The sequence below is a fragment of the Phyllobates terribilis genome, unplaced genomic scaffold (assembly GCF_046119375.1).
Source record: "Phyllobates terribilis strain yellow unplaced genomic scaffold, ASM4611937v1 Scaffold_2__4_contigs__length_985480577, whole genome shotgun sequence".
Taxonomy (NCBI): Eukaryota; Metazoa; Chordata; class Amphibia; order Anura; family Dendrobatidae; genus Phyllobates; species Phyllobates terribilis.
Window position 1 is genome coordinate 599,307,779 of NW_027362762.1, and position 13,561 is coordinate 599,321,339.

Here is a 13,561-nt window from a genome sequence, read left to right on the forward strand (position 1 = left end):
CAACTTTTTTCAATTTTACCCCCGTGGGATATATATTCTACCCACACACATTTGGAACACTCCTGGGGTACCCTCACACATATTATTCCCTCATTTAGTGGATATTTTCACAAAAAAGTGAAATTTTCAAAATTCTAAAATATTGGCTGAAATCGACTAAATATCAACGACTCATTGGGAGAATCGCTATGGAACTGAAATCGGAATGCTCACTGACATTTCCCCTATCTGAAAGTCTCATAAACGCCAGAAATATGACTAAGTCCAAAAAAAAAATGTGTTAAACTTTTTTCAATTTTACCCCCGTGGGATATATATTCTACCCACACACATTTGGAACTCTCCTGGGGTACCCTCACACATATTATTCCCTCATTTAGTGGATATTTTCACAAAAAAGTGAAATTTTCAAAATTCCAAAATATTGGCTGAAAACGACTAAATATCAAGGACTAATTGTGTGAATCGCTCTGGAACTGAAATCGGAATGCTCACTGACATTTGCCCTATCTGAAAGTCTGATAAACGCCAGAAAAATGACTAAGTCCAAAAGAAAAATTTGTTCAACTTTTTTCAATTTTACCCCCGTGGGATATATATTCTACCCACACACATTTGGAACTCTCCTGGGGTACCCTCACACATATTATTCCCTCATTTAGTGGATATTTTCACAAAAAAGTGAAATTTTCAAAATTCCAAAATATTGGCTGAAATCGACTAAATATCAGCGGCTCATTGGGAGAATCGCTATGGAACTGAAATCGGAATGCTCACTGACATTTCCCCTATCTGAAAGTCTCATAAACGCCAGAAATATGACTAAGTCCAAAAAAAAAATGTGTTAAACTTTTTTCAATTTTACCCCCGTGGGATATATATTCTACCCACACACATTTGGAACTCTCCTGGGGTACCCTCACACATATTATTCCCTCATTTAGTGGATATTTTCACAAAAAAGTGAAATTTTCAAAATTCCAAAATATTGGCTGAAATCGACTAAATATCAACGGCTCATTGGGAGAATCGCTATGGAACTGAAATCGGAATGCTCACTGACATTTCCCCTATCTGAAAGTCTGATAAACGCCAGAAAAATGACTAAGTCCAAAAAAAAAATTTGTTCAACTTTTTTCAATTTTACCCCCGTGGGATATATATTCTACCCACACACATTTGGAACTGTCCTGGGGTACCCTCACACATATTATTCCCTCATTTAGTTGATAATTTCACAAAAAGTGAAATTTTCAAAATTCCAAAATATTGGCTGAAACAGACTAAATATCAAGGACTCATTGGGCGAATCGCTCTGGAACTTAAATCGGAACGCTCACTGACATTTCCCCTATCTGAAAGCCTGATAAACGCCAGAAAAATGACTAAGTCCAAAAAAAAAATTTGTTCAACTTTTTTCAATTTTACCCCCGTGGGATATAAATTCTACCCACACACATTTGGAACTCTCCTGGGGTACCCTCACACATATTATTCCCTCATTTTGTGGATGATTTCACAAAAAAGTGAAATTTTCAAAAATCCAAAACATTGGCTGAAAACGACTAAATATCAAGGACTCATTGGGTGAATCGCTCTGGAACTGAAATCGGAATGCTCACTGACATTTCTCCTATCTGAAAGTCTGATATACGCCATAAAAATGACTAAGCCCAAAAAAAAATTTTTTTCAACTTTTTTCAATTTTACCCCCGTGGGAAGTAAATTCTACCCACACATTTGGAACTCTACTGGGGTACCTTCACACATATTATTCCCTCATTTAGTGGATATTTTCACAAAAAAGTGAAATTTTCAAAAATCCAAAATATTGGCTGAAAACGACTAAATATCAAGGACTAATTGTGCGAATCGCTCTGGAACTGAAATCGGAATGCTCACTGATATTTGCCCTATCTGAAAGTCTGATAAACGCCAGAAAAATGACTAAGTCCAAAAGAAAAATTTGTTCAACTTTTTTCAATTTTACCCCCGTGGGATATATATTCTACCCAAACACATTTGGAACTCTCCTGGGGTACCCTCACACATATTATTCCCTCATTTAGTGGATATTTTCACAAAAAAGTGAAATTTTCAAAATTCTAAAATATTGGCTGAAATCGACTAAATATCAACGACTCATTGAGAGAATCGCTATGGAACTGAAATCGGAATGCTCACTGACATTTCCCCTATCTGAAAGTCTCATAAACGCCAGAAATATGACTAAGTCCAAAAAAAAAATGTGTTAAACTTTTTTCAATTTTACCCCCGTGGGATATATATTCTACCCACACACATTTGGAACTCTCCTGGGGTACCCTCACACATATTATTCCCTCATTTAGTGGATATTTTCACAAAAAAGTGAAATTTTCAAAAATCCAAAATATTGGCTGAAAACTACTAAATATCAAGGAGTCATTGGGCGAATCGCTCTGGAACTGAAATCGGAAAGCTCACTGACATTTGCCCTATCTGAAAGTCTGATAAACGCCGGAAAAATGACTAAGTCAAAAAAAATAATTTTTCAACTTTTTTCTATTTTACCGCCTTGGGATATATATTCTACCCACACACATTTGGAACTCTCCTGGGGTACCCTCACACATATTATTCCCTCATTTAGTGGATATTTTCACAAAAAAGTGAAATTTTCAAAAATCCAAAATATTGGCTGAAAACGAAGAAATATCAAGGACTCATTGGGCGAATCACTCTGGAACTGAAATCGAAACGCTCACTGACATTTCCCCTATCTGAAAGTCTGATAAACGCCGGAAAAATGACTAAGTCCAAAAAAAAAAATGTGTTAAACTTTTTACAATTTTACCTCCGTGGGATATATATTCTACCCACACACATTTGGAACTCTCCTGGGGTACCCTCACACATATTATTCCCTCATTTAGTGGATATTTTCACAAAAAAGTGAAATTTTCAAAAATCCAAAATATTGGCTGAAAACTACTAAATATCAAGGAGTCATTGGGCGAATCGCTCTGGAACTGAAATCGGAACGGTCACTGACATTTGCCCTATCTGAAAGTCTGATAAACGCCAGAAAAATGACTAAGTCCAAAACAAAAATTGGTTCAACTTTTTTCAATTTTACCCCCGTGGGATATATATTCTACCCACACACATTTGGAACTCTCCTGGGGTACCCTCACACATATTATTCCCTCATTTAGTGGATATTTTCACAAAAAAGTGAAATTTTCAAAATTCCAAAATATTGGCTGAAATCGACCAAATATCAACGACTCATTGGGAGAATCGCTATGGAACTGAAATCGGAATGCTCACTGACATTTCCCCTATCTGAAAGTCTAGTAAACGCCAAAAATATGACTAAGTCCAAAAAAAAATGTCCAACTTTTTTCAATTTTATCCCCGTGGGATATATATTCTACCCACACACATTTGGAACTCTCCTGGGGTACCCTCACACATATTATTCCCTCATTTAGTGGATATTTTCACAAAAAAAGTGAAATTTTCAAAATTCCAAAATATTGGCTGAAATCGACTAAATATCAAGGACTCATTGGGCGAATTGCTATGGAACTGAAATCGGAATGCTCACTGACATTTGCCCTATCTGAAAGTCTGATAAACGCCGGAAAAATGACTAAGTCAAAAAAAATAATTTTTCAACTTTTTTCAATTTTACCCCCTTGGGATATATATTCTACCCACACACATTTGGAACTCTCCTGGGGTACCCTCACACATATTATTCCCTCATTTAGTGGATATTTTCACAAAAAAGTGAAATTTTCAAAAATCCAAAATATTGGCTGAAAATGAAGAAATATCAAGGACTCATTGGGCGAATCACTCTGGAACTGAAATCGAAACGCTCACTGACATTTCCCCTATCTGAAAGTCTGATAAACGCCGGAAAAATGACTAAGTCCCAAAAAAATTTTTTTTCAACTTTTTTCAATTTTACCCCCGTGGGATATATATTCTACCCACACACATTTGGAACTCTCCTGGGGTACCCTCACACATATTATTCCCTCATTTAGTGGATATTTTCACAAAAAAGTGAAATTTTCAAAAATCCAAAATATTGGCTGAAAACTACTAAATATCAAGGAGTCATTGGGCGAATCGCTCTGGAACTGAAATCGGAACGCTCACTGACATTTCCCCTATCTGAAAGTCTGATAAACGCAAGAAAAATTACTAAGTCCAAATAAAAAATTTGTTCAACTTTTTTCAATTTTACCCCCGTGGGATATATATTCTACCCACACACATTTGGAACTCTCCTGGGGTACCCTCACACATATTATTCCCTCATTTAGTGGATATTTTCACAAAAAAGTGAAATTTTCAAAATTCCAAAATATTGGCTGAAAACGACAAAATTTCAAGGACTCATTGGGCGAATCGCTCTGGAACTGAAATCGGAACGCTCACTGACATTTGCCCAATCTGAAAGTCTGATAAACGCCAGAAAAATGACTAAGTCCAAAAGAAAAATTTGTTCAACTTTTTTCAATTTTACCCCCGTGGGATATATATTCTACCCACACACATTTGGAACTCTCCTGGGGTACCCTCACACATATTATTCCCTCATTTAGTGGATATTTTCACAAAAAAGTGAAATTTTCAAAATTCCAAAATATTGGCTGAAATCGACTAAATATCAACGACTCATTGGGCGAATCGCTATGGAACTGAAATCGGAACGCTCACTGACATTTCCCATATCTGAAAGTCTCAAAAACGCCAGAAATATGACTAAGTCCAAAAAAAAAAAAATGTGTTCAACTTTTTTCAATTTTACCCCGGTGGGATATATATTCTACCCACACACATTTGGAACTCTCCTCGGGTACCCTCACACATATTATTCCCTCATTTAGTGGATATTTTCACAAAAAAGTGAAATTTTCAAAAATCCAAAATATTGGCTGAAAACGACTAAATATCAAGGACTCATTGGGCAAATCGCTCTGGAACTGAAATCGGAAAGCTCACTTGCATTTGCCCTATCTGAAAGTCTGATAAACGCCGGAAAAATGACTAACTAAAAAAAAATAATTTTTCAACTTTTTTCAATTTTACCCCCTTGGGATATATATTCTACCCACACACATTTGGAACTCTCCTTGGGTACCCTCACACATATTATTCCCTCATTTAGTGGATATTTTCACAAAAAAGTGAAATTTTCAAAAATCCAAAATATTGGCTGAAAACGACTAAATATCAACGACTAATTGGGCGAATCGCTCTGGAACTGAAATCGGAATGCTCACTGACATTTCCCCTATCTGAAAGTCTCATACACACCAGAAAAATGACTAAGTCCCAAAAAAATTTTTTTTCAACTTTTTTCAATTTTACCCCCGTGGGATCTATATTCTACCCACACACATTTGGAACTCTCCTGGGGTACCCTCACACATATTATTCCCTCATTTAGTGGATACTTTCACAAAAAAGTGAAATTTTCAAAATTTCAAAATAATGGCTGAAAACGACTAAATATCAAGGACACATTGGGCGAATAGCTCTGGAACTGAAATCGGAATACTCACTGACATTTCCCCTATGTGAAAGTCTCATAAACACCAGAAAATGGACTAAGTCCAAAAAAAAAATTTGTTCAACTTTTTTCAATTTTACCCCCGTGGGATATATATTCTACACACACACATTTGGAACTCTCCTGGGGTACCCTCACACATATTATTCCCTCATTTAGTGGATATTTTCACAAAAAAGTGAAATTTTCAAAAATCCAAAATATTGGCTGAAAACGACTAAATATCAAAGAATCATTGGGCGAATCACTCTGGAACTGAAATCGGAACACTCACTGACATTTGCCCTATCTGAAAGTCTGATAAACGCCGGAAAAATGACTAAGTCCCAAAAAATTTTTTTTTCAACTTTTTTCAAGTTTACCCCTGTGGGATATATATTCTACCCACACACATTTGGAACTCTCCTGGGGTACCCTCACACATATTATTCCCTCATTTAGTGGATATTTTCACAAAAAAGTGAAATTTTCAAAAATCCAAAATATTGACTGAAAACGAATAAATATCAAGGACTCATTGGGCGAATCGCTCTGGAACTGAAATCGGAACACTCACTGACATTTGCCCATCTGAAAGTCTCATACACACCAGAAAAATGACTAACTCCAGAAAAAAAATTTTTCAACTTTTTTCAATTTTACCCCCGTAGGATATATATTCTACCCACACACATTTGGAACTCTCCTGGGGTACCCTCACACATATTGTTCCCTCATTTAGTGGATATTTTCACAAAAAAGTAAAATTTTCAAAATTTTAAAATGTTGGCTGAAATCGACTAAATATGAAGGACTCATTGGGCGAATCGCTCTGGAACTGAAATCGGAAAGCTCACTGACATTTCCCCTATCTGAAAGTCTGATAAACGACAGAAAAATGACTAAGTCCAAAAAAAACATTTGTTCAACTTTTTTCAATTTTACCCCCGTGGGATATATATTCTACCCACACACATTTGGAACTCTCCTGTGGTACCCTCACACATATTATTCCCTCATTTAGTGGATATTTTCATAAAAAAGTGAAATTTTCAAAATTCCAAAATATTGGCTGAAATCGACTAAATATCAAGGATTCATTGGGCGAATCGCTCTGGAACTGAAATCGCAACGCTCACTGACATCTCCCCTATCTGAAAGTCTGATACACGCCAGAAAAATGACTAAGTCCAAAAGAAAAATTTGTTCATCTTATTTCAATTTTACCCCCGTGGGATATATATTCTACCCACACACATTTGGAACTCTCCTGGGGTACCCTCACACATATTATTCCCTCATTTAGTGGATATTTTCACAAAAAAGTGAAATTTTCAAAAATCCAAAATATTGGCTGAGAAAGACTTAAATATCAAGGACTCATTGGGCGAATCGCTCTGGTACTGAAATCGGAACGCTCACTGACATTTCCTCTATCTGAAAGTCTGATAAACGCCGGAAAAATGACTAAGTCCCAAAAAATTTTTTTTTCAACTTTTTTCAATTTTACCCCCGTGGGATATATATTCTACCCACACACATTTGGAACTCTCCTGGGGTACCCTCACACATATTATTCCCTCATTTAGTGGATATTTTCACAAAAAAGTAAAATTTTCAAAATTCCAAAATGTTGGCTGAAATCGACTAAATATCAAGGACTCATTGGGCGAAACGCTCTGGAACTGAAATCGGAAAGCTCACGGACATTTCCCCTATCTGAAAGTCTGATAAACGACAGAAAAATGACTAAGTCCAAAAAAAAAAATTTTCAACTTTTTTCAATTTTACCCCCGTGGGATATATATTCTACCCACACACATTTGGTACTCTCCTGGGGTACCCTCACACATATTATTCCCTCATTTAGTGGATATTTTCACAAAAAAGTGAAATTTTCAAAAATCCTAAATATTGGCTGAAAACGACTAAATATCAAGGACTCATAGGGCGAATCGCTTTGGTACTGAAATCGGAATGCTCACTGACATTTCCCCTATCTGAAAGTCTGATAAACGACGGAAAAATGACTAAGTCCCAAAAAAATTTTTTTTCAACTTTTTTCAATTTTACCCCCGTGGGATATATATTCTACCCACACACATTTGGAACTCTCCTTGGGTACCCTCACACATATTATTCCCACATTTAGTGGATATTTTCACAAAAAAGTAAAATTTTCAAAATTCCAAAATATTGGCTGAAATCGACTAAATATCAAGGACTCATTGGGCGAATCGCTCTGGAACTGAAACGGAAAGCTCACTGACATTTCCCCTATCTGAAAGTCTGATAAACGACAGAAAAATGACTAAGACCAAAAAAAACATTTGTTCAACTTTTTTCAATTTTACCCCCGTGGGATATATATTCTACCCACACACATTTGGAACTCTCCTGGAATACCCTCACACATATTATTCCCTCATTTAGTGTATATTTTCACAAAAAAGTGAAATTTTCAAAATTCTAAAATATTGGCTGAAATCGACTAAATATCAAGGACTCATTGTGCGAATCGCTCTGGAACTGAAATCGGAATGCTCACTAACATTTCCCCTATCTGAAAGTCTGATAAACGGCGGAAAAATGACTAAGTCCAAAAAAAATTTTTTTCAATTTTTTTCAATTTTACCCCTGTGGGATATATATTCTACCCACACACATTTGGAACTCTCCTGGGGTACCCTCACACATATTATTCCCTCATTTAGTGGATATTTTCACAAAAAAGTGAAATTTTCAAAATTCCAAAATATTGGCTGAAATCGACTAAATATCAAGGATTCATTGGGCGAATCGCTCTGGAACTGAAATCGGAACGCTCACTGACATCTCCCCTATCTGAAAGTCTGATACACGCCAGAAAAATGACTAAGTCCAAAAGAAAAATTTGTTCAATTTATTTCAATTTTACCCCCGTGGGATATATATTCTACCCACACACATTTGGAACTCTCCTGGGGTACCCTCACACATATTATTCCCACATTTAGCGGATATTTTCACAAAAAAGTAAAATTTTCAAAATTCCAAAATATTGGCTGAAATCGACTAAATATCAAGGACTCATTGGGCGAATCGCTCTGGAACTGAAATCGGAAAGCTCACTGACATTTCCCCTATCTGAAAGTCTGATAAACGACAGAAAAATGACTAAGACCAAAAAAAACATTTGTTCAACTTTTTTCAATTTTACCCCCGTGGGATATATATTCTACCCACACACATTTGGAACTCTCCTGGGATACCCTCACACATATTATTCCCTCATTTAGTGGATATTTTCACAAAAAAGTGAAATTTTCAAAATTCTAAAATATTGGCTGAAATCGACTAAATATCAAGGACTCATAGTGCGAATCGCTATGGAACTGAAATCGGAATGCTCACTAACATTTCCCCTATCTGAAAGTCTGATAAACGGCGGAAAAATGACTAAGTCCAAAAAAAATTTTTTTCAATTTTTTTCAATTTTACCCCCGTGGGATATATATTCTACCCACACACATTTGGAACTCTCCTGGGGTACCCTCACACATATTATTCCCTCATTTAGTGGATATTTTCACAAAAAAGTAAAATTTTCAAAATTCCAAAATGTTGGCTGAAATCGACTAAATATCAAGGACTCATTGGGCGAAACGCTCTGGAACTGAAATCGGAAAGCTCACGGACATTTCCCCTATATGAAAGTCTGATAAACGACAGAAAAATGACTAAGTCCAAAAAAAAAAATTTTCAACTTTTTTCAATTTTACCCCCGTGGGATATATATTCTACCCACACACATTTGGAACTCTCCTGGGGTACCCTCACACATATTATTCCCACATTTAGTGGATATTTTCACAAAAAAGTAAAATTTTCAAAATTCCAAAATATTGGCTGAAATCGACTAAATATCAAGGACTCATTGGGCGAATCGCTCTGGAACTGAAACGGAAAGCTCACTGACATTTCCCCTATCTGAAAGTCTGATAAACGACAGAAAAATGACTAAGACCAAAAAAAACATTTGTTCAACTTTTTTCAATTTTACCCCCGTGGGATATATATTCTACCCACACACATTTGGAACTCTCCTGGAATACCCTCACACATATTATTCCCTCATTTAGTGTATATTTTCACAAAAAAGTGAAATTTTCAAAATTCTAAAATATTGGCTGAAATCGACTAAATATCAAGGACTCATTGTGCGAATCGCTCTGGAACTGAAATCGGAATGCTCACTAACATTTCCCCTATCTGAAAGTCTGATAAACGGCGGAAAAATGACTAAGTCCAAAAAAAATTTTTTTCAATTTTTTTCAATTTTACCCCTGTGGGATATATATTCTACCCACACACATTTGGAACTCTCCTGGGGTACCCTCACACATATTATTCCCTCATTTAGTGGATATTTTCACAAAAAAGTGAAATTTTCAAAATTCCAAAATATTGGCTGAAATCGACTAAATATCAAGGATTCATTGGGCGAATCGCTCTGGAACTGAAATCGGAACGCTCACTGACATCTCCCCTATCTGAAAGTCTAATACACGCCAGAAAAATGACTAAGTCCAAAAGAAAAATTTGTTCAATTTATTTCAATTTTACCCCCGTGGGATATATATTCTACCCACACACATTTGGAACTCTCCTGGGGTACCCTCACACATATTATTCCCACATTTAGCGGATATTTTCACAAAAAAGTAAAATTTTCAAAATTCCAAAATATTGGCTGAAATCGACTAAATATCAAGGACTCATTGGGCGAATCGCTCTGGAACTGAAATCGGAAAGCTCACTGACATTTCCCCTATCTGAAAGTCTGATAAACGACAGAAAAATGACTAAGACCAAAAAAAACATTTGTTCAACTTTTTTCAATTTTACCCCCGTGGGATATATATTCTACCCACACACATTTGGAACTCTCCTGGGATACCCTCACACATATTATTCCCTCATTTAGTGGATATTTTCACAAAAAAGTGAAATTTTCAAAATTCTAAAATATTGGCTGAAATCGACTAAATATCAAGGACTCATAGTGCGAATCGCTATGGAACTGAAATCGGAATGCTCACTAACATTTCCCCTATCTGAAAGTCTGATAAACGGCGGAAAAATGACTAAGTCCAAAAAAAATTTTTTTCAATTTTTTTCAATTTTACCCCCGTGGGATATATATTCTACCCACACACATTTGGAACTCTCCTGGGGTACCCTCACACATATTATTCCCTCATTTAGTGGATATTTTCACAAAAAAGTGAAATTTTCAAAAATCCAAAATATTGGCTGAAAACGACTAAATATCAAGGACTCATTGGGCGAATCGCTATGGAACTGAAATCGGAATGCTCACTGACTTTTGCCCTATCTGAAAGTCTGATAAACGCCGGAAAAATGACTAAGTAAAAAAAAAAATTTTTTTCCATTTTGTTCAATTTTACCCCCGTGGGATATATATTCTACCCACACACATTTGGAACTCTCCTGGGGTACCCACACATATTATTCCCTCATTTAGTGGATATTTTCACAAAAAAGTGAAATTTTCAAAAATCCAAAATATTGGCTGAAAACGACTAAATATCAAGGACTCATTGGGCGAATCGCTATGGAACTGAAATCGGAATGCTCACTGACATTTCCCCTTTCTGAAAGTCTCATAAACGCCAGAAAAATGACTAAGTCCAAAAAAAAAATGTGTTCAACTTTTTTCAGTTTTACCCCCGTGGGATATATATTCTACCCACACACATTTGGAACTCTCCTGGGGTACCCTCACACATATTATTCCCTCATTTAGTGGATATTTTCACAAAAAAGTGAAATTTTCAAAATTCCAAAATATTGGCTGAAATCGACTAAATATCACCGACTCATTGGGCGAATCGCTATGGAACTGAAATCGGAAAGCTAACTTACATTTCCCCTATCTGAAAGTCTCATAAACGCCAGAAAAATGACTAAGTCCAAAAAAAAAATTTGTTCAACTTTTTTCAATTTTACCCCCGTGGGATATATATTCTACCCACACACATTTGGAACTCTCCTGGGGTACCCTCACACATATTATTCCCTCATTAGTGGATATTTTCACAAAAAAAGTGAAATTTTCAAAAATCCAAAATATTGGCTGAAAACGACTAAATATCAAGGACTCATTGGGCGAATCGCTCTGGAACTGAAAGAGGAAAGCTCACTGACTTTTGCCCTATCTGAAAGTCTGATAAACGCCGGAAAAATGACTAAGTAAAAAAAATAATTTTTTTCCACTTTGTTCAATTTTACCCCCGTGGGATATATATTCTACCCACACACATTTGGAACTCTCCTGGGGTACCCTCACACATATTATTCCCTCATTTAGTGGATATTTTCACAAAAAAGTGAAATTTTCAAAATTCAAAAACATTGGCTGAAAACGACTAAATATCAAGGACTCATTGGGCGAATCGCTCTGGAACTGAAATCGGAACGCTCACTGACATTTGCCCAATCTGAAAGTCTGATAAACGCTGGAAAAATGACTAAGTCCAAAAAAAAAAATTTGTTCAACTTTTTTCAATTTTACCCCTGTGCGATATATATTCTACCCACACACATTTGGAACTCTCCTGGGGTACCCTCACACATATTATTCCCTCATTTAGTGGATATTTTCACAAAAAAGTGAAATTTTCAATATTCCACAAATTTGCCTGAAAACGACGAAATATCATGGACTCATTGCGCGAATCGCTCTGGAACTGAAATCGGAACGCTCACTGACATTTCCCCTATCTGAAAGTCTGATAAACGCCGGAAAAATGACTAAGTCCAAAAAAAATTTTTTAAAAACTTTTTTCAATTTTACCCCCGTGGGATATATATTCTACCCACACACATTTGGAACTCTTCTGGGGTTGCCTCACACATATTATTCCCTCATTTAGTGGATATTTTCACAAAAAAGTGAAATTTTCAAAATTCAAAAACATTGGCTGAAAACGACTAAATATCAAGGACTCATTGGGCGAATCGCTCTGGAACTGAAATCGGAACGCTCACTGACATTTGCCCAATCTGAAAGTCTGATAAACGCTGGAAAAATGACTAAGTCCAAAAAAAAAAATTTGTTCAACTTTTTTCAATTTTACCCCTGTGCGATATATATTCTACCCACACACATTTGGAACTCTCCTGGGGTACCCTCACACATATTATTCCCTCATTTAGTGGATATTTTCACAAAAAAGTGAAATTTTCAAAATTCCAAAACATTGGCTGAAATGGACTAAACATCAACGACTCAATGGGCGAATCGCTCTGGAACTGAAATCGGAAAGCTCACTGACATTTCCCCTATCTGAAAGTCTGAGAAACGCCAGAAAAAGGACTAAGTCCAAAAAACAAATTTGTTCAACTTTTTTCAATTTTACCCTGGTGGGATATATATTCTACCCACACACATTTGGAACTCTCCTGGGGTAACCTCACACATATTATTCCCTCATTTAGTGGATATTTTCACAAAAAAGTGAAATTTTCAAAATTCCAAAATATTGGCTGAAATCGACTAAATATCAACGACTCATTGGGCGAATCGCTATGGAACTGAAATCGGAATGCTCACTAACATTTCCCCTATTTGAAAGTAGGATAAACGGCGGAAAAATGACTAAGTCCAAAAAAAACTTTTTTTCAACTTTTTTCAATTTTACCCCCGTGGGATATATATTCTACCCACACACATTTGAAACTCTCCTGGGGTACCCTCACATATATTATTCCCTCATTTAGTGGATATTTTCACAAAAAAGTGAAATTTTCAAAAATCCAAAATATTGGCTTAAAACGACTAAATATCAAGGACTCATTGGGAGAATCGCTATGGAACTGAAATCGGAATGCTCACTGACATTTCCCCTTTCTGAAAGTCTCATAAACACCAGAAAAATGACTAAGCCCAAAAAAAAAATGTGTTCAACTTTTTTCATTTTTACCCCAGTGGGATATATATTC